Raw genomic sequence first — 27,689 nt, forward strand, 5'->3', positions numbered from 1 at the left:
CGATGGGTAATCTACATAAAAATATATTAAATATTAGAAGCACTCATATTAATAGAAAAAATAAGAATATTATTTAATATTAAGTTATAATGTAGGTAACTACCAAGTTGACATATTCTCTGCCTTGGAAAGTGAATAGTTAGCTTGACTTAATGTTCAATGCTAGTTTTAAAACAATTAAGATAAAATTGTTTAAGAGAACTCACATAGACCTATAAGTGCTAAGATGATAAATATGATGCAAAAATTTACTCAAAAGTTCACATTGTAAAAGAGGTTTTCAGTTATAGTAATATGACCCCATTCCTCCCTTGATACATCCAAGGTTAGTATATTTGTCCCAATATAATAATTGTGTTTCTCTTTTATATTATTAAATTAGGTTGCTTCAATAATCATGTCCTTGTTGTTAAGGGGAGATTGTCTTAAAGTAAGTGTTTTCATAAGTAGTGTGATAGAAGTAACAATGGGAAACTATATCTCTATATTGTTTTAAACATGTGAAAAGGTAATCCCTAATTTATCTATGTCCATGGTAGTGAAAATATATTTCTTATAGTGGTAGCTCAATTATTTGTCATGTTAGTATGAGTAGTGGTACCTTGTGGTCATTGTATTATGTTTAGTGGATATAGTAATAGATGGTGTAATTTAAAAATTTTAATTTAGACTAAGGAATTTAGACTTCTGTGATCCATAACATTGTTTAGATAATCTTCGGCAAAATCACATAACCAATCTTTTGTCGACGCGTTTCCAACCAACCAGTGGGGTTCATCGTCAGGACAAGTTGAAGAACAGATCCAGCTTAGCCTATTTAAATAGCTAGAGCAGAGACACCAACGGTTACCTGGCCAAAGTTTGACTTAAGGAGCAAGGTCAAATTTAGTTAAAATAGGTAAGAAATAAATAAATATATCAATGATAATTTTTTATTTTTTTTATATAATATAATAATAAATAAATCAAAAATAAATAAATATATATAAATTTAGTTAAATTAGGTGTGAGATAACTAAATAAATATATAAATAAAGTAATAATAAATTATTTATTTATTAAATAAATATATAAATATATAAAAAATATAATAATTTATATTTATTTATTTAGATAAATAAAATTATAAATAATAATAATTTGTATTTATTAATTAAATAAAAATAAATCTAAAAATATAAGTTAATAAATATAATAGCAAAGGTAAATTATTTACTTAATTTATAAATATAAAATCATATATAAATATATAAGTTTAGTTATATTAGGTGTGAGATAACTAAATATATAGATATATAAATAAAATAATAAATTATTTATTTATTAAATAAATATATAAATATATAAAATAATAAATCAAAATTAAATAAATATATATAAATTTAGTTAAATTAGGTGTGAGATAACTAAATAAATATATATAAATAAAGTAATAATAAATTATTTATTTATTAAATGAATATATAAATATATAAAAATATAATAATTTATATTTATTTATTTATTAAATAAAAATAAATCTAAAATTATAAATTAATAAATATAATAGCAAAGGTAAATTATTTACTTAATAATATAAAATCATATATAAGTTTAGTTATATTAGGTGTGAGATAACTAAATATATAGATATATAAATAAAACTTAGCAGTGAAGACATTACAATTAACTAGATGTATTCAAAAAAAAATTAATGCTTATCATTGTGTCTTCGAATAATATTTATAGTGCTAGCTAAATTGGGTAGTATTAACTTACTTTTATGATTCAAATAGATATCATCATAACTCATTGGTTTTGATACCTTGATTATTTGAAAATAAATGCTAGTTAAATTAGTTAGTATTCACTTAGTTTTGCAATATATATACATAAGAACATAACTCATTGGTTTGATGCCTTAATTACTTTGGTTTTGCCAATTTGTATTCATAAGTATATACAGGAACATAGAGGGTTTCAAGGAATAGAGGGGGTTTCAAGGAATAGAGGAATGAAAAAGCTTGAGAAATGTTTGTAGATTCACGAAGATGGTGACAATGCCACACCAACATCACTTTGTTTCTACTATGCTAAGAGATGGCTAGAGAATCGCCTTGATTTGTTACAGAGGGATTTTCTAGATGGCACGAGAAATTGGGGTTTTTGGCAGGAATTGATGGAATGGAATCTAGTGGTGGGCTTGGCAGAACTACTCCATTCTTCGCTTGATTCTTGCCATGGATTTCCATTAAGAAGCCAACAGAAAATGGTGTTGCATCTTCTTCAACCAAACTTTCCTCCACACTGCAATGAACCAACACCTTTGCTTCTACTTTAACCTTGATTATTTTACTGAACGTATTTCAGATGTAACTACTGTAAATAATTCCTTTTGCACTTGCTACGCTTCCTCCCAAATTCTCATCTTTCAGGAGGCCGAGTAAGAAATTTTAATCTCCTTGTTTAAAGATGCACAGTCTAGATTCATCCATGTTGATGGCCTAATGGTGTTGGTTCAAGAAAAATTCTAGGGGTAGTAATGACCAATTCCCTAAGCTCAACAATTTGGCCCCTTGCGCAAGGAATGCTCTCTCACACATAGAATATTGATCTACTATTTAAAAATAATTTATGTTTATTTTACGTAATATTCTTAGGTAGTGCATTGATGCTAAGCCTGTGTTAGAATGAATTCCCTCTCTGCAATATTATAGGGTTCTGTAAATATGCACAGGGGATGGTTGTGGCCTGTCTTAGGAGTATCATAATCTATGCATGGAAGGAGGGCCTCCTTTGCCCCATTGTAATGGAGGGTTTGTTGAGAAAATGGAGAGACAAACACCAATGTTTGATAGCCACGAGACTAGGGTTTCTGTGATGGGCATTAAGGGCATGAGGCCCAACGGTTATAACCCTCACTAGCATTCAAGCAGCAGAGCGCATACTCATTTATTTGTGGATGGCAGGAGATAGATATTAAGACCCTCATTCTTAGGAAAAGTGGGAGACATGGGCACCGACTGAGTGGGAAACAACAGGAAACAGTGGGCTAGGCCATCTTAAAATGGAAATAGGCTAGCTTAAAATGGAAACAAGATGGCTTAAACCACTGAAACTTTTTTGGTGTAGAGGCCGAAAATCATTTTGGTGCCAAATTGTTTTAGTTTTTATATGTTGGGGCTTTCATTGCTATTTTGTAAAGGAACTAGAAGCTGAGCTAGAAGTTTCATGGAAGAAATCAGAGGGTTTATTTTACATAGGTATTTTCCTTTCAATTTGATGTATTTTCCTTGCAAAGTTGTTGGCATTGGTATTATTTTCCTTGCGTAGCTATAGGCATTGGTATAGCTATAGGAGTTGGGATTATTTTCATGGTATAGATGTAGGCATTCAGATTCTTTTCATGCTATATTTGGGTTTGTGAGTATAATTTAACGTGTTTTCCAACTAGGGAAAGTATTTTTGAATTATACTAAGTGCATGAACATGGAACCCCAACCTAATTTGAATTAATTGGTCTCTAGCAGAGTCTATATATTGTGTTCATGTTCATCAATAACATACTATTATATTTTATTAGAAATTTTAATTGTCTCTCTCATTCATTAGTCAATTTCTTAGTGGTTTTATTCACTCTTGTTTCTTGTTTTGCAGGTAACTATCTAGTATTTTTTCACACTTATATCTTTCTATTGTGATTAAAATCCAATATGCATTTTACTTTGAGCTTTATATAAGTATAGATCCACTTTGCATAGGGTAATTCAGATTCTATTATAGTTTTATCTTGGCTAAGCAACTCATCTTGGTACCATTTCCTAAAGTCTTGCATTATTGTGATTTGAATCTATTCTCCTTCAAGGAAGTTTTGTTCAAGAATTCTTATTTTTATTTTTCTTATGTAATTCACTCTTGGAACCATTTCCAAGAAGCTCATATGAATTGACTATCCCAACCTTAGACGAATCAAATAATGATTTGTTACTAGATGTATTTATCCTTTTAGCATGGTGTATTTTTATGAAGGTGATTTTCCTCATTTTATTTGTAGATAATATGTGTTTTTCAACCTCTCAACGAATATTTATATTTGAAATTAGTCATTGGTATCATTAGGTCTTTGTTGCAATTGCTTCTAAATTTCAGATATATTTTCTAGCAACAATGCATTCAATTCTAACTGTCTTTCTCTCTCTTGGATTATCCTTTCATTATCTATCATGTAGCTTTAGGGTGTTTCTTTTAGGATCCTCACTATTTCTGCAAGATTTAGTAGTGTTCCTACTTTAGGATCCTCACCAATTCTGCAGGATTTAGGGGTTTTTCTACATTCATCCTCTCTTGGTATTCCTCACATTTGACATGGGTGGTTTCTTCAAGAGGACATCATACCATATTAGGTTTTTCTTCTGATGTTTCTTCCACTTTTTTCACTCAATTATATTTATTTTTAGTGTTGTAATGCAAAAAATTCAATCATTAGTTGTAAATTAGCGTCACAATTTAAATTAATAATGGAGTATAACCTTTTATATGCAATTGTGTCTTATAACATGATAGTGTTGCACCCTAACCTAACATACAACATTGTAAAAATCCTAGTTCCTTTGGATGTGTTTTGAGAAATGAGATCATCCTTTTATGAAAATTAACTCCCCATTGGCTCATTGCTATATAATTAAACTTCTGTGGAATAAATGGCCACATTGTGTCACTTGATATCTACCATTCTAGGAGATGCACTGGGATGATATTTTGCTTGGACATGTGATCATGTGTTTGGCACTAAACTCTAATTCCTTAGAATGAAATAGGTACATATCACACACAACTTGCTTTTACCAGCAAGATAAAATCACATATAATATGGAAATTTTCTTTCTCAACAATATAGGGAATGGTCCTAGCTCTAGCATTTCCTATATAAGTTTCCTTAATCTAGTGCCCTTTATTATCCCCAGGTTCACGGGTACACTTCCCAATATAAATTGTGGCATTTTAATCCTTGGTTCTAGAGGGGTGTTATGGAAATATGATTGATTCTCCTCTGAACATCTCAAATCTCCACAAATCTGCGCATAGGTATAATACCAAGCCATGATATTTGTAGCTTGGGTCTTTGAGAAGTATGAGGCATGAAATTGGCATTATGGGTTAGGTCATGAGATAAATTTGTAACCTATGCATCCACGTATGACCATAACATACCATATAAGTTGTGAAACCTTCATATGTTATGTAAAACAACTTGACATGGTTCACAAGGGCTTGACAAGTGGATTGGTTTAATCCCACACCAACATTTACTCATGAATTGATGAGACCAGATGTCATGGGCATTCACTACATTGGCATTCATTGGAATTCACTTATTCCATGGGTGGTTAACTATATTGGAGGGTTAAACATAATTCTAGGTTTTTCTACCCTCTCTGCCACCAATACTCTCCATTATTTTATGTCTTTTCATTTTCCCAACATATTTCAGGGTTCTTTATTGCATATTGGTGCTCTTCTAAGGCAGCACACCATATCGCTTCATCTACCATAATAATTCATTGGACTCCGATTCGTAGTTTCAATGCATGCTTAATATGCATTGCTTTTCAAATGTTGATTTCACAGTTTAATATAAATTGATGATAATTTATTTAAATAATTTATATACTCCCTAGCATACTCCCTACTACTCATCCACTAGCATACTCCCTACTTGGGATTCAAGGGGATGTTGGGGTACATTGCACTCACTAGTTCATTAGGACCTATAATTTGGTCATAATTATACCTTATTCCATATATTATTATGGAAACATATTGTCACTTTTAATTAAATACTACACATTCCATATCATTTCAAAAATTTTCTATTTTGTAGGGTTTTCTATTTTTACTGAGTGTTGATTACATGTGGCCATGACTTGAAATTAGTTGTAGGATGAAATGGGTAATTCCAATCCATAAATTCATGCTACCTCATGCAATTCCTAGAGCGAGTATGCACTTAGTGGCTACTTTGTATTAGTTAGTGGTCATTTTTTCTCTCTCCTCCCCTTGTTAGTTGAATTTTAGTCCTATTTTGGAGTTTAACAAAATTTAACTAGTTAGTATTATGCATGTGAGAGTTATTATTCAGTTACAGATGATCTGTAACTCCACTAATTTTCATTCACTCCATTTTTAGGATATTTTTCTAATTTTGGGTTTGTGAGTATAATTTAACGTGTTTTCCAACTAGGGAAAGTACTTTTTAATTATACTAAGTGCATGCACGTGGAACCCCAACCTAAATTGAATTAATTGGTCTCTAGAAGAGTCTATATATTGCATTCATGTTAATCAATAAATATTATTAGATTTTATTAGAAATTTGAATTCTCTCTCTCGTTCATTGGTCAATTTCTTAGTGGTTTTATTCTCTCTTGTTTCTTGTTTTGCAAGTAACTATCTAGTATTTTTTCACACTTATATCTTTCTATTGTGATTAAAATCCAATATGCATTTTACTTTGAGCTTTATATAAGTGTAGATCCACTTTTCATAGGGTAATTCAGATTCTATTATAGTTTTATCTTGGCTAAGAAACTCATCTTGGTACCCTTTCCTAAAGTCTTGCATTATTGTGATTTGAATCTATTCTCCTTCAAGGAAGTTTTGTATTTCTTCTTCCATGGCTTCTACAAATATTTTTTACTCCTATATTATTGATAATAGTACTTGGAATTTTTTTCGTATCATCTATAACCTTGAACTCATCAAATTTTATCTGATCTTGGTAGGACTGAGATAGTTCATTGAGAAAATGTTTAATTTTCACTTTCTCATCCCTAATATATGGCACATAGTGATATTAATTCCAAAACTTATAGGAAATTTCTTCCAAGTGATATTCCTCTCACAAATTCATTTTATGATGTGTCTTCCCATTGTATGGAAGCCCTTCTAGTTATGTGGAATATTTTCACTATGGCATTCATATTCCTCTAATGTTCATAAACAAGAAAGTATTTCTTTAATCTCAATAATCAAACATTTGTCTTTTTTATTTCTTTATTCACCATAGAAGGTGGGTGGCCTGGCCTTTTTTAAATATACATGCAACATAGTTCAAGAATGCTTATTTTTATTTTTCTTATGTAATTCAATCTTGGAACCATTTCCAAGAAGCTCATATGAATTGACTATCCCAACCTTAGACCAATCAAAATAATGATTTGTTACCTAATGTATCTATCCTTTTAGCATGGTGTATTTTTATGGAGGTGATTTTCCTCATTTTATTTGTAGATAATATGTGTTTTTTAACCTCTCAACAAATCTTTATCTTTGAAATTAATCATTGGTAACATTAGGTCTTTGTTGAAATTGCTTCTGAATTTCAAATAGATTTTCTAGCAACAATGCGTTCAATTCTAATTGTCTTTCTCTCTCTTGGATTATCCTTTCATTATTTATCATGTAGCTTTAGAGTATTTCTTTTAGGATCCTCACTATTTCTGCAAGATTTAGGAGTGTTTCTACTTTAGGATCCTCACCATTTCTACAAGATTTAGGGGTTTTTCTACATTCAACCTCTCTTGATATTCCTCACATTTGACATGGGTGGTTTCTTCAAGAGGACATCATCCCATATTGGGTTTTTCTTGTGATGTTGCTTCCACTTTTTTCAATCAATTATATTTTCTTTTTACTGTTTTAATGCAAAAAATTCAATCATTAGTTTTAAATTTGCATCACAATTTAAATTAATAATGGAGTATAAAATTTTATATGCAATTGTGTCTTATAACATGATAGTGTTGCACCCTAACCCAACATACAACATTGTAAAAATCCTACTTCCTTTGGGTGTGTTTTGAGAAATGAGGTCATCCTTTTATGAAAATGCACACCCCATTGGCTCATTATTATATATTTCAACTTCTATGCAATAAATGGCCACACTATGTCACTTGATATCCACCATTCTAGGAGATGCAGTAGCATGATATTTTGCTTGGATATGTGATCATTTTTTTGGCACTAGACTCTAATTCATTAGCATCTAGAGGGGTGTTATGGAAATATGATTGATTCTCCTCTAAACATCTCAAATCTCCACAAATTTGCATATACCAAGCCATGATATTTGTAGCTTGGGTCTTTGAGAAGTATGAGGCATGAAATTGGCATTATGGGTTAGGTCATGAGATAAATTTGTAACCTATGCATCCATGTATGACCATAACCTACCATAGAGGTTGTGAAACCTTCATATGTTATGTAAAACAACTCGGCATGGTTCACAAGGGCTTGACGAGTGGATTGGTTTAATCCCACACCAACATTTACTCATGAATTGATGAAACTAGAGCTCATGGGCATTCACTGCATTGGCATTCATTTGAATTCACTTATTCCATGTGTGGTTAACTATATTGGAGGGTTAAACAAAATTCTAGGTTTTTATACCCTCTCTCCACCAACATTATTTTATGTCTTTTCATTTTCCAAGCATATTTCAGGGGTCTTTATTGCATATTGGTGCTCGTCTAAGGTAGCACACCATATCGCTTCATCTACCATAATAATTCTCTGGACTCCAATTAGTAGTTTCCATACATGCTTAATATGCATTGCTTTTCAAATGTTGATCTCACAGTTTAATATAAATTGGTGATAATTTATTTAAATATTTTATATACAAAATGATGCTTGTTTGTTAGGAACACTATTTGTTTTTTTAGCACCATATATGGAACCTTGTTGGTTTCACTAGTGTGAATATATAGTGGGTTGGGTTGGATTGGGTTGCATGGGGTGGGTTGATTCTGATAATAATCGTAATCACTTCTTCTAAAGCATCTCATAATTTACAATAGCAAGAAGATGAAGTGATCCATATGTTTTCATAGTGGCAGCTACCCTTCTCAATGGATGTTACATTCATGGCTACCTAATTACATATATCATAAATGTTGAGGGATAGGTGTTACTATGTCTTCTAGGCCTCTAGTATGCCCTCTTCTTTTGTAAAACTAGGGAGCATCTATCCCTTGCCATCAAAGGCATATTGAAGAGCATGATTAAAAGGCATAGTCAATCATGTACCTGGGCTACTCAAGAAGACAGCTAACCACACCAAAAATCCCACGAGGATGACTCCAGCGAAAGTAACTCTAGTACTCCCAATCTTGATTTCACTCAATGAGATGGGCATGACTAATTCTCTTTTAAATATGGATATCAGTTCTGTAATATTTTCAATCCATAATTGCAGAGAGTCAACCAAATAGGCTTTCATTTAATTTTCTACAATCTCTCACTTTAATCCAACTTCTGAATGTTGTTATATAAATTATCGAATAGACACTAACTTTCGCAGCAAACTTTCTTCAGGCATTATCTCAGCAACGAATCATCCTTGAGAAATTATGTGAGGCATTGTCATATCTCCAATGCATTATCAATAACAGCACATTAAATATGAGGCTTAGCTATGGTAGCAATATGCCTATGAAGCAATTATGAGATAGCAAGATACCTTTAAGGCACTGTTGATGACAATAGATCATCCCTGAGGTATCAATTGTGGAAGTGAACCACCTCTAAGGGATTGTTTGTGGCAACGAATCACCCCTAAGGCGTTTATGTGGCAACAAATCATCTTGAGGTATGGTCTAGTGTTTTGATGCAAGCAAGGTCTGGTTTGGAGTTGACTATGGCAGCAATGAGATAGTGAAGTAATGTTTATAGGTAGCAAGGAAGGTGGAAATCCATCCTCTATGACAACAAGGGTTTCTAGGTTTGTAACAGTAGTAGTTCAACACCTGAGATAGCATATCACTTCCCTCAAGCAATCGAAAGTCTGTGACCCCTCACATAGAGATAGTAAGTGTTAGAAACAGGAGGACAAACTAGGCAGCAAACTATCAAGGGCTATATGAGGGCTGAAGGTCACCTCATTAAGGAATTGAAGGCTAGTAAGACAATAATTAGGATCGGGTTGCATGGGGTGGGTTGATTCTGATAATAATCGTAATCCCTTCTTCTAAAGCATCTCATAATTTACAATAGCAAGAAGATGAAGTGATACATATGTTCTCACAGTGGCAGCTACCCTTTTCGATGGATGTAACATCCATGGCTACCCAATTACAGATATCATAAATGTTGAGGGATAGGTGTTACTTTGTCTTCCGAGCCTCTAGTATGCCATCTTCTTTTGTAAAACTAGGGAGCATCTAGCCCTTGCCATCAAAGGAATATTGAAGAGCATGATTAAAAGGCATAGTCAATCATGTACTTGGGCTACTCAAGAAGACAGCTAGCCACACCAAAAATCCCACAAGGATGACTCCAGCTAAAGCAACTCTGGTACTCCCAATCTTAATTTCGCTCAGTGAGCTGGGCATGATTAATTCTCTTTTAGATATGGAGCTTAGTTGTGTAATATTTTCAATCCATAATCGTAGAGAGTTAACCAACCAGTGCATTTAATTTTCTACAATCTCTCACTTTAATCCAACTTCTGAATGTTTTTGTATAAATGACCGAACAAACACTAACTGTGGTAGCAAACTATCTTGAGGCATTATCTAGGCAGTGAATCATCCCTGAGACATTATCTGAGGAATTGGCCTATCTCTAAGGCATTATCTATAGTAGCACATTACATCTGAGGCTTAGTTGTGGCAGCAATATGTCTATGAAGCAATTCTGAGATAGAAAGATACCTCTGAAGCACTATTGATGAAAACATATCATCCCTGAGGTATCAATTGTGGCGTTGAACCACCACTAAGGGATTTTTTGTGGCAATGAATTGCCTCTAAGGTTTTTATGTGGCAACAAATCATCTTGAGGTATGGTCTGGGGTTTTGGGGCAAGCAAGGTCTAGTTTAGAGTTGATTGTGGTAGCAATGAGATAGTGAAGTAATGTTTAAAGGAAATAAGGAAGGTGGAAATCCATCCTCTACTAGAGCAATGGTTTCTGAGTTTGTAACAGTAGTAGATCACCACCTGAGACATCATATCACCTTCCCCATGCAACCGAAAGGCTGTGACCCCTCACATAGAGATATTAAGTGCTTGAAAGAGGAGGACGAACTAGACAACAGATTGTCAAGGGTGATAGGAGTGCTGAAGTTCACCTCATTAAGGCATTGAAGGCTAGTAAGACAATAATTAGGGTCAGGTTGCATGGGATGGGTTGATTCTGATAATAATCGTAATCCCTTCTTCTAAAGCATCTCATAATTTACAATAGCAAGAAGATGAAGTGATCCATATGTTGTCATAGTGCCAGCTACCATTCTCGATGGATGTTACATCCATGGATGCCCAATTACAGATATCATAAATGTTTAGGGATAGGTGTTACTCTGTCTTTCGGGCCTCTATTATTCCCTCTTCCTTTGTACAATTAGGGAGCATCTAGCTCTTGCCATCAAAGGCACATTGAAGAGGATGATTAAAAAGCATAGTCAATCATGTACCTGGGCTACTCAAGAAGATAGCTAGCCACACCAAAAAGCCAACAAGGATGACTCTAGCTAAAGCAACTCTAGTACTCCCAATCTTAATTTCGCTTAGTGAGCTATGCATGATTAATTCTCTTTTAAATATGGATCTCATTTGTGTAATATTTGCAATCCATAATTGTAGAGAGTAAACCAACCAGGCCTTCATTTAATTTTCTACAATCTCTCACTTTAATCCAACTTATGAATTTTGTTATATAAATGATCGAACATACACTAACTGTGGTAGCAAACTATGTTGAGGCATTATCTGGGCAGTGAATCATCCCTAAGACATTATCAGAGGCATTGGCCTATCTCTAGGCCATTATCTATAACAGCACATTAAATCTGAGGCTTAACTATGGTAACAATATGTCTATGAAGCAATTCTGAGACAACAAGATACCTCTGAGGCACTGTTGATGACAACAAATCATCCCTGGGTTATCAATTCTGGCAGCGAACAACCTGTAAGTGATTGTTTGTGGCAACGAATCACCCCTAAGGTTTTTATGTGGCAGCAAATCATCTTGAGGTATGGTCTGGGGTTTTGAGGAAAGCAAGTTTTGGTTTAGAGTTAACTATGGCAGCAATGAGATAGTGAAGTAATGTTTATAGGCAGCAAGGAAGGTGGAAATACATCCTCTGTGACAACAAGGGTTTCTGGGTTTGTAACAGTAGTAGGTCACTGCTTGAGATAGCATATCACTTCCCTCACACAATCGAAAGGTTGTGGCCCCTCACATAGAGATAGTAAGTACTGGAAAGAGGAGGACGAACTAGGAAGCAAACTATCAAGGGTGATAGGAGTGTTGAAGGTCACCTCATTAAGGCATTGAAGGCTAGTAAGACAATAATTAGGATCAAGTTGCATGGGGTGGGTTCATTTTGACAATAATTGTAATCCCTTCTTCTAAAGCATCTCATAATTTACAATAGCAAGAAGATGAAGTGATCCATATGTTTTCACAGTGGCAACTACCCTTCTCGACGGATGTTACATCCATGGCTACCTAATTACATATATCATAAATGTTGATGGATAGGTGTTACTCTATCTAACAAGCCTCTAGTATGCCCTCTTCTTTTGTAAAACTAGGGAGCATCTAGCCCTTGCCATCAAAGGCATATTGAAGAGCATGATTAAAAGGCATAGTCAATCATGTACCCAGACTACTCAAGAAGATAGCTAGCCACACCAAAAGGCCCACAAGGATGACTCTAACTAAAGCAACTCTAGTAATCCCAATCTTAATTTCACTCGGTGAGTTGGGCATGATTAATTCTCTTGTAAATATGGATCTCATTTGTGTGATATTTTCAATCCATAATTGCAGAGAGTCAACCAACTAGAATTTCATTTAATTTTCTACAATCTCTCACTTTAATCCAACTTCTAAATCTTGTTATATAAATGATCGAACAGACACTAACTATGGCAGCAAACTATCATGAGGCATTATCTGGGTAGTGAATCATCCCTGAGACATTATCTGAGGCATTAGCCTATCTCTATGGCATTATCTATAACAACACATTAAATTTGAGGCTTAACTGTGGCAGCAATATGTCTATGAAGCAATTTTGAGATAACAAGATACCTCTGAGGCACTGTTGATGACAACAGATCATCCTTGAGGTATCAATTGTGGCAACGAAACACCTCTAAGGGATTGTTTATGGAAATGAATCACCCCTAAGTTTTTTATGTGGCAGCAAATCATCTTGAGGTATGGTCTGGGGTTTTGAGGCAAGCAAGGTCTGGTTTGGAGTTGACCGTGGCAGCAATGAGATAGTGAAGTAATGTTTATAGGCAACAAGGAAGGTGGAAATCCATCCTCTGTGATAGCAAGGGTTTCTTGGTTTGTAACAGTAGTAGATCACCGCCTGAGACAACATATCACTTCCCTCATGCAACCTAAAGGCTTTGACAAAAATAGGACAAAAAGGATTGATATGTGTTAAATTTTAATAACTTGAACGCGCATCGTTCTAGCTCCTATGGAGTGCACTAGGTTGTGAGGGTCCAAACATAAACTAATTCTATCTACAACAAAACAAATTTTGAAGATACTTTGGTTTTTTGATGAGTACTTACATATTATGGGCATCACTAAGACTATTGTAGGTCCTAACTTGTATTATTTGTTTGATTATGATTAATTTGATATGCTTATATTTGTGTTGTATGTAGATGACCTAGTCCTAAAAGTTAGTTTAAAAAACTCTATCCCACAGTGCAAGAAAAACTGGCAAGTGAAGTTGACATGAAGGACATACACCTCATGTGTTATCTCTTGGTCTTGGAGGTTTGGCTGAGTTGAGGTGAGGTGGTCCTTGAATAGGGGTACTAAGTAATTGAGATTCTGAAGAAGTTTTAGATAATGGATAATAAACCATAGGCTACTTTTATGATATATATTTTGAAGTTATCAGTAGATTAAGATTAAGATTTGGTTGATTCGTCAGTGTACAAAAAGTATATAGGTTCCCTAACATGTCTGGTAGAATTTAGCAGTCAAATTGCTATGTGGATGAGATCCCTTGTCTCACAAACAAGGGGGGATCAGACACCAATTTAGTGTCCAGCATGGCTGCAAATATATGGTTGAGCTAAGGTTGCTGCAAATATGCTCCATGGTCTAAGGTATGCAAGGTACTTAAAGGGCACACTGGCAGAGTGCTTTCAGTTGTTGCATGCTTTAGTGGATTTTGACAAGGCCAAAGATGTAGGTGGCAGGAAGAGTGATTCATTGTTTTATTTCATCTTGATTTCAAATATAATATCTTTGTTAGGATGGGATACCCATGTGTGAAAGTTGAAGAAGTCCCTTTCTTGGCTAAAGTAGCCTCCTGTGCTTGGTACTCATGGATTTATGAGTACTTACATATTATGGGCATCACTAAGACCGTTGCAGGTCCTAACTTTTATTATTTGTTTGATTATGATAAATTTTATATGCTTATATTTGTGTTGTATGTAGATTACCTAGTCTTAACAGTTAGGTTAAAAACAATATCCCATGGTGCAATAAGAAACTGGCAAGTGAAGTTGACATGAACGACATCAACCTCATATGTTATTTCCTGGTCTTGGAGGTTTGGCTGAGTTGAGGTGAGCTGGTCCTTAAACATGGGTAAGTGAGCAATTGAGATTATGAAGAAGTTTAGATAAAGGACAATAAACCCTAGGCTACCTTTATGATACATATTTTAAAGTTTCCAATAGATTCAGATTCAGATTTGGTTGATTCGTCAATGTACAAAAAGTAGATAGGTTCCCTAGCATGTATGGTAGACTTTAGCAGTCAAATTGCTATGTGGATGAGATCCCTTGTCTCACAAACAAGGGGGGATCAAACACCAATTTAGTGTCCAACTTGGCTACTAATATATGGTTGAGCTGAGGTTGCTGCAAATCTGCTGAAAAATGCATGTGTCATACTTAGATGTGTTTTTTCTATCCAATTCAGTTAAAAAATTAGAATGCCATGTGGATCAAACTTAGGTAGGGCACACTATTCCATAGGTGAGGTTATCTATTATAAGTAGCTGCTGCATGTAGCCTGTGTACACTTGCCTAGAGTAGAATGATGGTTTGATTAGGTTGCACTAGTTAAGGTGTCCCTACTGCTTCTGTTATTCATTTAGTTTACCAGAGTTCTAAAATTAGAATTCCATGTGGATCACGCTTAGCTACGGAACACTATTCCATAGTTGGGGTGATATATTATAAGCAGCTGGTGCATGTAGCCTAGGTACACTTCCCTAGAGTAGAATTATGCTTTGATTAGGATGCACTAGTTAAGGTGTCCCTGCTATTTTTGTTATACATTTAGTTTACCAGAGAGTGTGTGCACTATTTTTCCTTTCCCAAGCTAATAAAGACAAATAGAGATGATTTTTTGAATGCTGTAAATTGTTTTGTTTTGCTGTCAGTTTTCAGTTAGCATTTGAGTTTTTAGATCTAGCACACAGAAGTAGTTTTGAGAGCTCCTTAAGTTTGCAAGTTTGTTTGCTATGTAGTGAAATTTTAACATACTATTCTATAAATCCAAAAATTGTATGCTTCAAGTAAAGTCTGGTCAAGATTTCATAGCCTTTTGCATGCACTAGGGACAACTTTAGACAACGTTTCTTCATCTGAATATTTTGGGGAATTGGTTTAAGTATGTAAGAGGACATAGATATTCAGTACTTTCTAGCTCTTTTATTGCATTCTGGTTGGAAGGCATACTACATATCAACCGGTGCTTTAAACATGTATTTCAAGCAGATTCGTTAAGCATATTTATCGCTTCAGGTATAAGCACATAGGTATTATCTGTGGTATAAGAATAATTTCTTGCATTCAAAAGTTTATAAATAAAGAAGACACTATAAGCCTCTCTTGTTTAACATAATTGTTTTTCCTTCATTATACCATTTCTCTAACCATTCATGAATTCATTTTTAGTGTATCAAGAGGTTTGTGATTTGTACATGGAGATGTTGTTATGGATGTACAAGTCTAACATTGAAAGGGTAATCTTCTCAGGTAAGAGTAGCGAATATACTCTGTACCATAATGATTTTGTTGTAGGAATAAACTATTACATTCCTTGCAATTCAAAGAGGCAGAGTTATTCATTCCATTGATCTATCGCTAAATGGGTTTGTACTGACAATCTTAGCATTTTTGCTGACAATATTTCTTTTGTTTTGTATTTTCGGAGTCTAGATGGGTACACTGTTGCATTGGTTGCAGGAGATGAGACTCTTAGGTTTTGGCAAGTCTTTGGAGCTCCTGATACCTTGAAGAGGACAAAGCATAAAGATGCAGCTAGTGCTTTTAACATGTATGTCATGCATATCTACTAAGCAGATTGTCCTCCTTTAGGAATGAGCACAGGGGTATTATCTGCTCACATTGATTCAGGCAGAACCAACTAACCTTATGGAAATATCCATATATGGTTAAGATAAGATAACTTTATAGGTCACACGTCTAGAGTGATGCACCTGGAAGAGGTATTCATTGTATTGACCTAATGTTAAATGGATTTTGTGTTGAAAGTATTTGTTTTTTTGCTGATAGTCTTTCCTTTGTTTTTGTGTTAACACAATGACACCATTTCCTTTGTATTTGGTAAGTATTTGGAGCTCTTGATACCTTAAAGAGTACCAAGAGTAAAGATGTGGATGGCACATTAAACATGTATTTCAAGTAGATTCGTTAAGAATATTTACTGCTTCAGGTATGAGCACATGGGTATTATCTGCGGTATAAGAATAATTTCTTGCATTCAAAATATTATAAATAAAGAAGACACTGTAAGCCTCTCTTGTTTAACATAACTTTTTTTCCTTTTTATACCATTTCTCTAACCATTCATGAATTCATTTTTAGTGTATCAAGAGGTTTGTGATTTGTACATGGAGATGTTGTTCTGGACATGTACAAGTTTGACATGGAAAGGGTAGTCTTCTCAGGTAAGAGTAGTGAATATACTTTGTACCATAATAATTTTGTTATAGGAATAAATTGTTACATTCCTTGCAGTTCAAATATGCAAAGGTATTCATTCTATTGATCTATTGCTAAATGGGTTTGTGCTGATAGTCTTAGCCTTTTTGCTGATAATCTTTCTTTTGTTTTGTATTTTCAGAGACAAGATGGGTACACCATTGCATTGGTTGTAGGAGATGAGACTCTTAGGTTTTGGCAAGTCTTTGGAGCTCCTGATACCTTAAAGAGTACAAAGCATAAAGATGCAGCTGGTGCTTTTAACATGTATCTCACGCATATCAGTTAAGCAGATTGTCCTCCTTTAGGAATGAGCACAGGGGTATTATCTGCTCACATTGATTTAGCCAGAACCAACTGACCTTATGGAAATATCCATATATGGTTAAGATAAGATAGCTTTATAGGTCACACGTCTAGAGTGCTGCATCTGGAAAAGGTATTCATTATATTGATCTAATGCTAAATGGATTTTGTGTTGAAAGTCTTTGTTTTTGTGCTGACAGTCTTTCCTTTGTTTTAAAGTTGACACAATGAAAACCTTTCCTTTGTATTTGGTAATTATTTGGAGCTCTTGATACCTGAAAGAGTACCAAGGGTAGAGACGTGGATGGTGCCTTAAACATGTATTTCAAGCATATTCGTTAAGCATATTTTCTGCTTCAAGTATGAGCACATGGGTATTATTTGCAGTATAAGAATAATTTAATGCATTCAAAATATTATAAATAAAGAAGATAGTGTAATCCTCTCTTGTTTAACATAATTGTTTTTCCTTCCTTATACCATTTCTCTAACCTTTCATGAATTCATTTTTAATGTATTAAGAGGTTTGTGATTTGTTCATGGAGATGTCGTTATGGACATGTACAACTCTGACATGGAAAGGGTAATATTCTCAAGTAAGAGTAGAGAATATACTCTGTACCATAATTATTTTTTTATAGGAATAAATTGTTACATTCCTTGCAATTCAAATAAGGAAAGGTATTCATTCTATTGATCTATCGCTAAATGGTTTTGTGCTAGCAGTCTTAGCCTTTTTGCTGATAGTATTTCTTTTGTTTTGTATTTTCAGAGTCCAGATGGGTACACTATTCCATTGTTTGTTTCTTAGTGAATGCTTCCTTTCTTTGTTAATCATGATGTGTTGATATTCTATATTTGAAAGCACAGTTACATATATGGAACTCAACAGTCGATGCTCTATATTTTTGGATTCAAATATTTGCACAAGTGTTTATGATATTATGAAAACTTTTGTTCTATGTTAGATGTGAGTGTCATAAAATTGGGGAGGATGGAAACCTATGAGAGTGAGGTCTATTTATAGAAGTTAGAGATGGTTATGATATCCATTCTTAGTGTAGCTTCCACTTCGTCTCTCACTGTAGCAAAAAAATTGCACTGCGGCTCTCTGGAATCACTAGTGTTGTATCATAGAGCCTTTAATTGTGGTCTCAGGTACCTATCTGTTTGGTGAGAAAGGGGTTAGATCCAAGGTCTTGCTTCAGAGGATGAAGATTGGTAGTACACGAATTGTGAGCATGGATGAAGTAGTGGAAGTGTATGTTAAGGCTGTCATAGGTGAACCTGACAAGCTTGAGGACTGTAAATAATTTATCCTATCATGTTCCCTTGTTTTAGCAGAACTATTCAATCTTGCATTTCCTGTTTTCTTTAGTTTTTATTTCATCTTTATTTGTCAAACAATTTGTGGTGTATTGATGCATTTCGGGCATTTTAATGTATGGAGTAAAGCTTAATGTATTGAACACATCTTTGCACAGGTCCCTTAGGGACTGTAAGTAATTTTCCTATCATTTTCCCCTTTTTTAGCAGAACAATTCAATGTTGCATTTCCTGGCTTTTATTTCATCTTTATTTGTCAAACAATTTGTCATCTATCAGTGCATTTCAAGCATTTTAATGTATGAAGTAAAGCTTAATGTATTGAACACATCTTTGAGCAGGTCCCTTCAGCCAGAGGGTTTTTCTTACTCTTAAGGAAAAACAGGTCCCATGCAACATGAAGTTCATTGATACTAGTAACAAACCTGACTGGTAACTTTCTGGTTCGAAGGCCCATATATTATTTTTTGTTTTCATTATAGGCCATTTCTTTATGGATATGGTTAAAATCTATTACGAGTGTGAGATTGTGCCTATGTTTATGTGGGAAATTAGGGGAGCTATTTTGAGGACGTTGGTGCACAGGTTTTTGCATATGAACACTCAAGGAAAAGTTCCTTTCATCAAGATTGATTATAAGTGGATTCCAAACTCCGATGTTATAACCCAGATATTAGAGGAAAAGTACCCAGAACCACCTTTGGCAACCCCACTTGAGAAGGAAATTGTGTATGTATTCTCAACTCTTTTCAATGTTACATTTTTCCATAACCTACAAGTTAACACTGGAATTATGGATATATTGCTTCAGAAATGTAAATGACATCACAAACTAATAAGAAACCAACCCAAAAAATCTATGTACTATTTGTTGCTCCATAAAACAACTGAAAAATCTACATCCATCAATCAAAATACGATTCCAGATTCCGTAGCTACAGATAGAGTATTATTGTGGGTAAGATCATTACAATGTGATCAATATAACAACCAAGAAATGAAGCAAGTCTGCTCTAATGATTTTTCTACACAACATTTACTGGGGAGGGTCAACAACTGAGTCCTTTCATATAACTCTTGTGTATTAATTTCTCCCAAGTTTGCTGAAAATGCATCTGCTCCATTTGTTTTTGCACTTGCTACTGTTGTTCTCACTGGATGCTCCTTTGGGATACTTGCAAGTTAGAAGATGTATCATCTTCTATGATAGAATGATTAATTTCTCCCAACTTCTCCTTGAACTCTAAGTCTGAAATTTGTCTATTTTCTTTACTTTCTCTGTCATCTGTGATAGACTAATTAATTTCTACAAAATGCTCCGTGAATTTTGGGTCAGAAATTTGTCAATATTTTTTGGCAGCATAACCAACTCTTCATGCCACTCGAAGCCCAATATTCATATGATATATGGCTTTAACTCACTCTGCCATTCTATTTATCCAACTGTTACTGACATAGATGTTCATGGTGCTCACTGCCCATCATTATAAACTATCTATTTGTTGTTGGATGAATTACTACCCTCAAGATTTCATCACCTTGGTTGCATTCACAATGCCTTTCCACATAATTTTTCTGTTTAGAGGTAGGCATAGAGTGTGAGCAACTCTTCGTCTATTATTCTTCAATAGCCATTTAAAATATTAACAGCTGCCTCTGTTATTCCTCAATAACCATTTCAAATTTAACTATTGGCCAGTAAGGATAGCTACCTCCGAACAAAGACTCATTTTTCTCCACATCATTCATTTAGGAGGTCTAAAATCCAAGTCCTTGCATATACACCCTTGTGTATTAATGTCTCCTTAATTTCCTAAAATTATTTCTACCTTGTTTGGGTTTGTAACTACTACTATAATTGACTACAAAAGTCAATAATTCCAACAAATAACTAGATCTAATAAGTTTTCTTAGATAGTTGGATTTAGGATAATTTAACATCCTCTAATATCCATTTCCCAATAATGGAAAATTCCCTTACAATTTCTTTCTAGACTATTGAATCCCTTCCATTACCTTTTGTTCCTTTTCAAATCACTAATTTATAGAGCAGAGTTCTTGTCCTCAAGTTATCAACTCTAGGCAAATAGGTAGACAATATTCCATTTTCTCAGCTTTTAAGAGTTAAAAGCAACATTAGTGCTAAATAAAGACAAATCAACTGAGTTCCTTTTCTCAACCATTGTCTCTGGGCAACCGGATATGCATCATTCCCTTCTATAATTTTAAGGGTTTAAACAGTATTAATACTATAGAAATTGTTTTATTATAAATCTTTCTGAGGAAATATTGGCTTGGTTTGGTTTGCAATTTATTGAAGCAATATAGAGTGGATTTGACACGATATTGGATTGATTTCATTATGCTTTAATATAAACCAATAAACCCAACTGAAAACCATTAATATCATAATGATATTACAACATGATGCTTTTAAGGTTGTCGTTTAGTACAACTTAGGAGTACCTAATTTTAATATTACAATGGTCGAGGATGCTTTTACATCAACTTATAGGTTTGAAGTTGTAATTTGTTTGCTAGTATGCGAGGACAATTACTCTTCCAATATTGCATGCTCCAAATTGAAAATTATCCATTACAAGGGTGAGCTAAGTTGGTTAGCTCATACGAGACAACAAATGTGAAAGGCGAGGCAGAGTTCCTATCTTCAAGCCGTTAGCTCTAGGAAAACAGGTACACATTACTTCATTTCTAAGCCTTTTAAGAGTTAAAAGCAACAGAGCAGAGTTTTTGCCATTAGCTCTAGGCAAACAAGTATACATTATTCCTTTTTCTCAGCTTTTAAGAGTTAAAAAACAACATTAGTAATTAATAAAGACAAAACTGTGGCCATGTGAAATTTGATACACATTATTCCTTCTCTCAACTTTCAAGGGTTTAAATAGTATTAATACTAAAGAAATTGTTTCATATTAAATTGTTCCAAGTTGGCTTTGTTTGATTTGCAGTTTATCGAGGCAATATAGGGTAGATTTGACGCGTTGTTGTTGGGCTAATTTAAATCTCCATTAATATAAATATAAAGGAAGAAACCATTAACATCATAATTATATTACATCATCATGGTTTTTAGGTTGTGTAATTAGGACAAAAAATGAAGAGCTTATGGATGTTTTCTAAGTTACTTGATTTTAATATTATAATGGTCGAGGATACTTTTATATTAACCTAGAATGATAGATTTAAACTTCGAATATGGAATGACATGTTTAAACTTGGAATTTGTTTGTGAGTATACAGTATGATGGTGCATCCAACAATTTTAAAGCTATTCAAAGATTTCTCTAGGTTTAAATTTGTTTGTGTTTTCTCTATGGAGGGTTGATGTTCCCATTTTGATTTTATATAAAATCAAAATAGCATTGCAGTTGTCTGGTATATGTCTGTGGGGTAAAGAATCAAGATGGATCTCAGTGCACACAACTTTTCTTTCGAAGAGTATGCAGACCATTTAATGAGTGTGTGTCCAAAAAAGTGCGTGTAGTGGTGGATGTCTATTCGTTGGATGTGTGACGTGTTGAAAGCAACAAGAAGCCCTCTAATCTGAATTGTGCATTAGTGATTTGAAACGGAACCAAAAGTTCATGGAAGGGATTCAATAGTCTAGAAAGAAATTGTAACGACATTTTCCATTATTGGGAAACGACTATTCTGTTAGCCTCCTGTTGCAACAGGTATTCATCTTTCATGATCGAAATTTTTACATGCCAAATATGTCATACTTTTCATGCTGCAATGTTCCATATTTCCTTAAGAGGCCAAAGAAGAGGCCATGAAAGTGTGCGAGTCTAAATGCCACTGCTGTATTCTAGTTTTGATGAAGTTATTCCATTTTTGAAGAATTTTTCAGTTAAAGGAAAGCCAAACAACTTAATCTTGGCTTCCCTAGGTTTCAATTGCTTGTTTTAGAATATAGAGAATAAATATCTGTCCAAACTGTTTAATCTTGACAGATCAGTAGCTAGGTAGAGAAATAAATGAGCCCAACTGCTTAATCTGGGCTCTTGGAAGATATAAGGGTACGTTTAGATAGTAGGGTAGTCAAAGGAAAAGAAGATAATCAGGGTCTGCAAATCCAAGTGCACCCATGCAAAAAGAAGAAAAAATGCTAGGTAAGTAGGCTGGGTAAGTAGTTTTGTGGTTGCATAATCAAGCTATGTGATCCATTTCATGTTTTTAAGTGTTGTATCTATTCAGATCACAATTATGAGGCACTTTTTCATTTGGAGGAGCTCAAGCGAGGCATTTCTAACTCCCCTTTCTTCTCATTCCCCAAATCACTCACTAACATCCCCTTGAGGACCTTGGGATCTGCCCAACCAGTCCTGTTACCACTTCATTTTTGTAAAATACTAAGTCAAGCTTTAACTTTCTTCAGTGAAAAGAAGCCACATCTCTTGTGTAAAAATCATTTCTCCACAGTCCATTCACTTCCTATGCCTAAGTTTCAGTTCACAAACTTAGCCCCCTACACTTCACCTCACAAACTCATATTAACTTCTAAACATTATTATGCAAATCCCTATCTATTTCCCCTTCCCCTTACTAAAAGCACTAAATAGCTCCCCTATGTACATATTCCCATCCCCTGGCACTATAGCCCTATAATATCTGTTTGGGGAAATGCTGAGTTCATTTGGGGCTTAGCATTAGCCTTCCATGTCCTAACCCTGGGATTAACTTAACATTTGGTTAAAGTTAATAACCTCTTTCCTCACCCCTCTACCCATAAACCTTAAATATTTTACCCTGCGTGCTCACATTTTTGGGTTTGGTTTAAATATTTCGATTAAACTTTACCCCCGGCGCACAAACCATGTATAAAACCCACAAACCCAAAGTCTAAACCCTTGCAGCATTGTATAAATATTCGAATATTCTAGCGGGCCCTGCGCACAAACCTGCTGCCAACTCCGTGCTCTGTCAGCCCTCCGATCCGCCCTGCCAGATCCGATGGCTCTTGACGATTTCGGAGCCGCCCTGTCACTCGACAGTTAGCGTCTGATAGCCTGGCGGTTTTGCTGTCGTACAAAGGGACGCATGTCTGCCCTTGATTGCATCGGAGCCCCTCTGACATTTACCACCCTCGTACAGAGGGCGGTCCGGCGAAACCACAAACTGCCTTCTGTCTCTCCTCCTCTGACGACAGCACCAGGTCAGCGCCACATCACCTCTTCGTTGACCCCCCCCCACTGTTACGTGTCACTGCCACCGCATCACCCTGCCATACTCCCACGTCACCCTGCCACGTCACTGTCGTACCGGGACCCACTGCTGACATCATGCTGACATCATCACTGAAAGAATGTGCGAAGGGCAAAATTGCAGCGAAGGATGCCCAAAATGAAAAACTGAGGCAGTTTTTGATGCACGATTAGCGCTTAGCGCTAATCACTCATCGCTAAGAAAAAATGGTTAAAATGGAAAGCTGCCTGTGGCTAGGCTACCAGCAGGCCCGAAAATGCGCAGTGTGACAGGATTTCTTCATGAAGGTTCAAAAAAGGGGCAATTTGACAAATTCAAGAGTATCAGAGGAAAGACGAAGCCCAGATTAAATTAAAAGAGCATCAGTGAAGCAGCAAAGAGTATCAGATCAGCAATACCAAAGCAAGCAAACATTAAAGACCCCCAAAGAAAAGTCAAAGAAAATGGTGAAGCCATCTAAGGCTCTCAGATCACAGTTAATTCACATTAAAACCACTTGAGAGCAGGGGATCAAAGCCCGATGCACAGTTATGGCTAAATGAACAGCACAGAGCCAAAAGGACACTATATTAACTCATTTTGACACCGCTGCCTCCAGCGCAGCTCAAAGATATTTTCCTGCATTAAATTCAGGACAAAAATTAGGTTAAAAAAGTTATTTCCCTCATACCTGTTTTAGGTCTGCTGTAATAGATATTTTATATATTTTCCCTATATAAACCACCCTAATTCATTGTTTAAATGGTTGGTTGGTTGATATTCCTCATGCCGGACTTGCGTTGTATTTTTGAGAAGCTCTGTAATCAAAGACTGTTGGAATGCTTTGGATGAAGAAATGACTGTTGTGTTATTAATGGTAAAAGAGTGACTGTGGAATTCCTGTGCTACTACATGGCTCAATAAGTTTTTTTTGCCTCTGTTTATAGTTTTATTATGTTCATGCACAATTGTGTTACCATCTAAATAGCAAGAAAAAATAATAGCTTAGGTTTTGCTTGACTGCACCTTACACTCAGTTCTTGTTATTTCTATATGTTTTCCTCAGAAATGGTTATGAATATGCATACTTAAATGATCATATTTACCCTGTTTCTTTCACATATGGTTGTTTTTTAGGAATTCTTTACTGCTCCTAAACAAACTTTCATCCACCTTCCCTCTATGTTAGCTAATGAAAGATTCTTAGTTGCCTTTCATTCCTGACCTTCATTTTATCTTTATTCCAGCCTGATATTGTTCTATGTGTAGCTATCCTGCTCTATATTCCTCTTGTGACCAAGAAAACACAACAGTAGGCCCTAATCCATGACTCCATGCCCAATGCTTTGAACTTCTCACACTATGCATCCCAACTCTGCTTGAAAACATCTCCTTCCCACCAAAATCAAAACAAAACCCTTGTACACCATAACTAGCCAAAAATCAACCCAAAACAAAGTTAAATCATAAAGAGAGAACCCTCTCTATCTGCAGGTAGGCTAGGACCTGCAGCCCAAAGATTGGTTTGTGGTTACCTCGGCCGTATCCGTTAAGGAGCTTAGGGAAAACCTGCGTGTTAACATAATGGCGACTCAATTGGGGAAAATCTTCAGATAATTTCACAAATCAGGTTGGAAAGCTCCACTGGGGAAGAATCTGACCTTCAAAAGTTTCTTTCTAACCCATTTTTCTTAGAAAAATCCCAAAAAAAAACAAGTTAGAAGCTGGCTCCCAAAAGGAATTCACGTTATACAAGGTCAAATCCAAACCCAAATCCCCCAGCTGCTTTTGAAAATCCCAATATAATCCCAAGGAACCTCAGGAAACTAGAGCGAAGAGAATATTTTGCTGATTCTATTCCTGAAACAGTCCAGCCAAGCTGTGTTCCAACCCTTGTCAAAGTTTTATTTCGTTCAACCCCTACTTCCCCTTGTTCATCATCCACCTCTCCAAGCACCTTTTCCACACCTCCATTCACTGCACATACTCCCATTACCACTGTTATTACCATTGTTCCAGTCGTTCCATTTATCCCTGTTGTTCCACTTATACCTGTTAATATGGCTAATAGATATGCACCGTTGCAGTTGCCAGCAAATCCAGGGGCTATGCCTCAGGATTATCAAACTAAAATCACATATTTTGATGGTACTGGTTCTTGCACAACCCTGCAACATACCAAGAAGATGCAAGACTATTTTGAGAACTACGAGATAGATGATGACAGTGTAAGAATGAAGATTTTTGTCCAAAGTTTAACAGGAGATGTAAGGCCCTGGTTTAGAAGCCTTGCTGCAAATTCCATAGCTAACCCAGAGGCCCTTTACCAAACATTTCTTAACAGATGGGAGAAAAAGAAAGATCCCTTGCACATATTATCTGAATACGACACCATCAAAAGAGGCCCTCAAGAGGCTCTCTTAGACTATTGTGCAAGATTTAACAATGTTTATAATGCAATACCACAGAACCTCAGACCTCCACTTGATCTTTCTTTGTATAAATTCCCTGATGGTTTTGATAATGATATGGCTTATCAATTAAGGGAAAGATCCCCTCAAAGCCTAGCAGACATGCAAAATGTTTCTGTTAGCGTAGAGGCAAATCTAATTGCTAAAAGAAACAGAGCTAGAACTGAGAGAAGAACCACCTTTAAGGAAGAACCCTCAGCCTTAGACCAAAAGCTGGATGCTATTATCAGTGGCATGCACAGGCTGGGAGATAGAGTGGAAAGCGTTGAAAGGAAATCTACATGGGAAGGACAATAGCCCAATACCATAAGGAACCCAAATTTCAGGAAAACTCAGAACACAAACGCTGGTAGGTCTAGCCCAAACTAGGATATAAGGCCTCCTTTCCAAGAAAACTATACAGAAGCATCCACATCTAGTGAGCAGACAAAAGACACTCATATGAACTTGATGGATTTGAAGGGTGAGCAACAAATTTTTCTAACCCAACAGGACCAAGATGAGCATGACTTTAATCAATTTCAGACTCAGTCTGGTGAGTCTTTTGACTTTAAACAAGGTTATGATTCAGCTGTGTATGAGGTCCACAAACAGTATAAACTGAGAACTAGAACAATTGATGTGCCCGAGGCCATCAAACAGAAGGAATCAAAGCAGCCTAAGAAGATCAAAGAAAAGGCTGCCCTCATAGAAACTGCTGATAAAACAGTCCCAAATCCAAAAGAAGTGACCATAGAGGATATCACAGATGTTCAGCCCTCTGAGAATCAGCCTTTTGTATCTTTTCCCTCAAAGGAAAACATAAACAGAACTCACGAAAGCCTTTCCAAATCCAAAATAGTTCAAGAAATCAATGAAGAACAAGAGCGAATTGCTGATACTCCCATGGAAAAAGGGAAGCCTGCCTATCACAACACTAAAACCCAATCAGAGAAAACATTTGATTTAGAGGCAGAAATAGGTAAACTTAAGATATCCATGCCTCTATCTGAACTTGCTAAGCATGATGTATATAGGAAACAAATCCAAAGATCACTTCAAATGCTAGAGACCAAGGATGATGTCAATGTTTTAGATGATCAGCCTAAGCTGTTGTTCGGACAAGAAGTTGATGGAAAATTAGCATATGGAACTTTTCTGCCCTTTTATGTAAGCCTGCACATACATGATAAAGTCTTGCACAATGCTATGTTCGATTCAGGAGCATCGCACAATCTTATGACCAAAGTAGTTATGGAGAAGCTAAACCTTGAAGTCACAAGACCCTACAAAGATCTATTCTCCTTTGACTCAAGTCAGGTCAAGTGTTTAGGCTTAATCAAGGACTTATGTGTCTCCTTAGTCCAATACCCAAACAAGACAATCCTCATGGATGTGGTGGTTGCTGAC

General features: G+C 35.4%; 1 pseudogene; it reads left to right on the plus strand.

Moving 5' to 3' along the window:
* Window positions 1-18,334: 18,334 nt before the first annotated feature.
* Window positions 18,335-19,447, plus strand: LOC149184313 (glutathione S-transferase DHAR3, chloroplastic pseudogene; annotated as a pseudogene).
* Window positions 19,448-27,689: the final 8,242 nt, after the last annotated feature.

The sequence above is a fragment of the Pinus tabuliformis genome, chromosome 3_2, assembly GCF_031772625.1.
Source record: "Pinus tabuliformis cultivar Carrire ecotype Pingquan chromosome 3_2, CPIR1, whole genome shotgun sequence".
In the NCBI taxonomy this organism is placed as follows: domain Eukaryota; kingdom Viridiplantae; phylum Streptophyta; class Pinopsida; order Pinales; family Pinaceae; genus Pinus; species Pinus tabuliformis.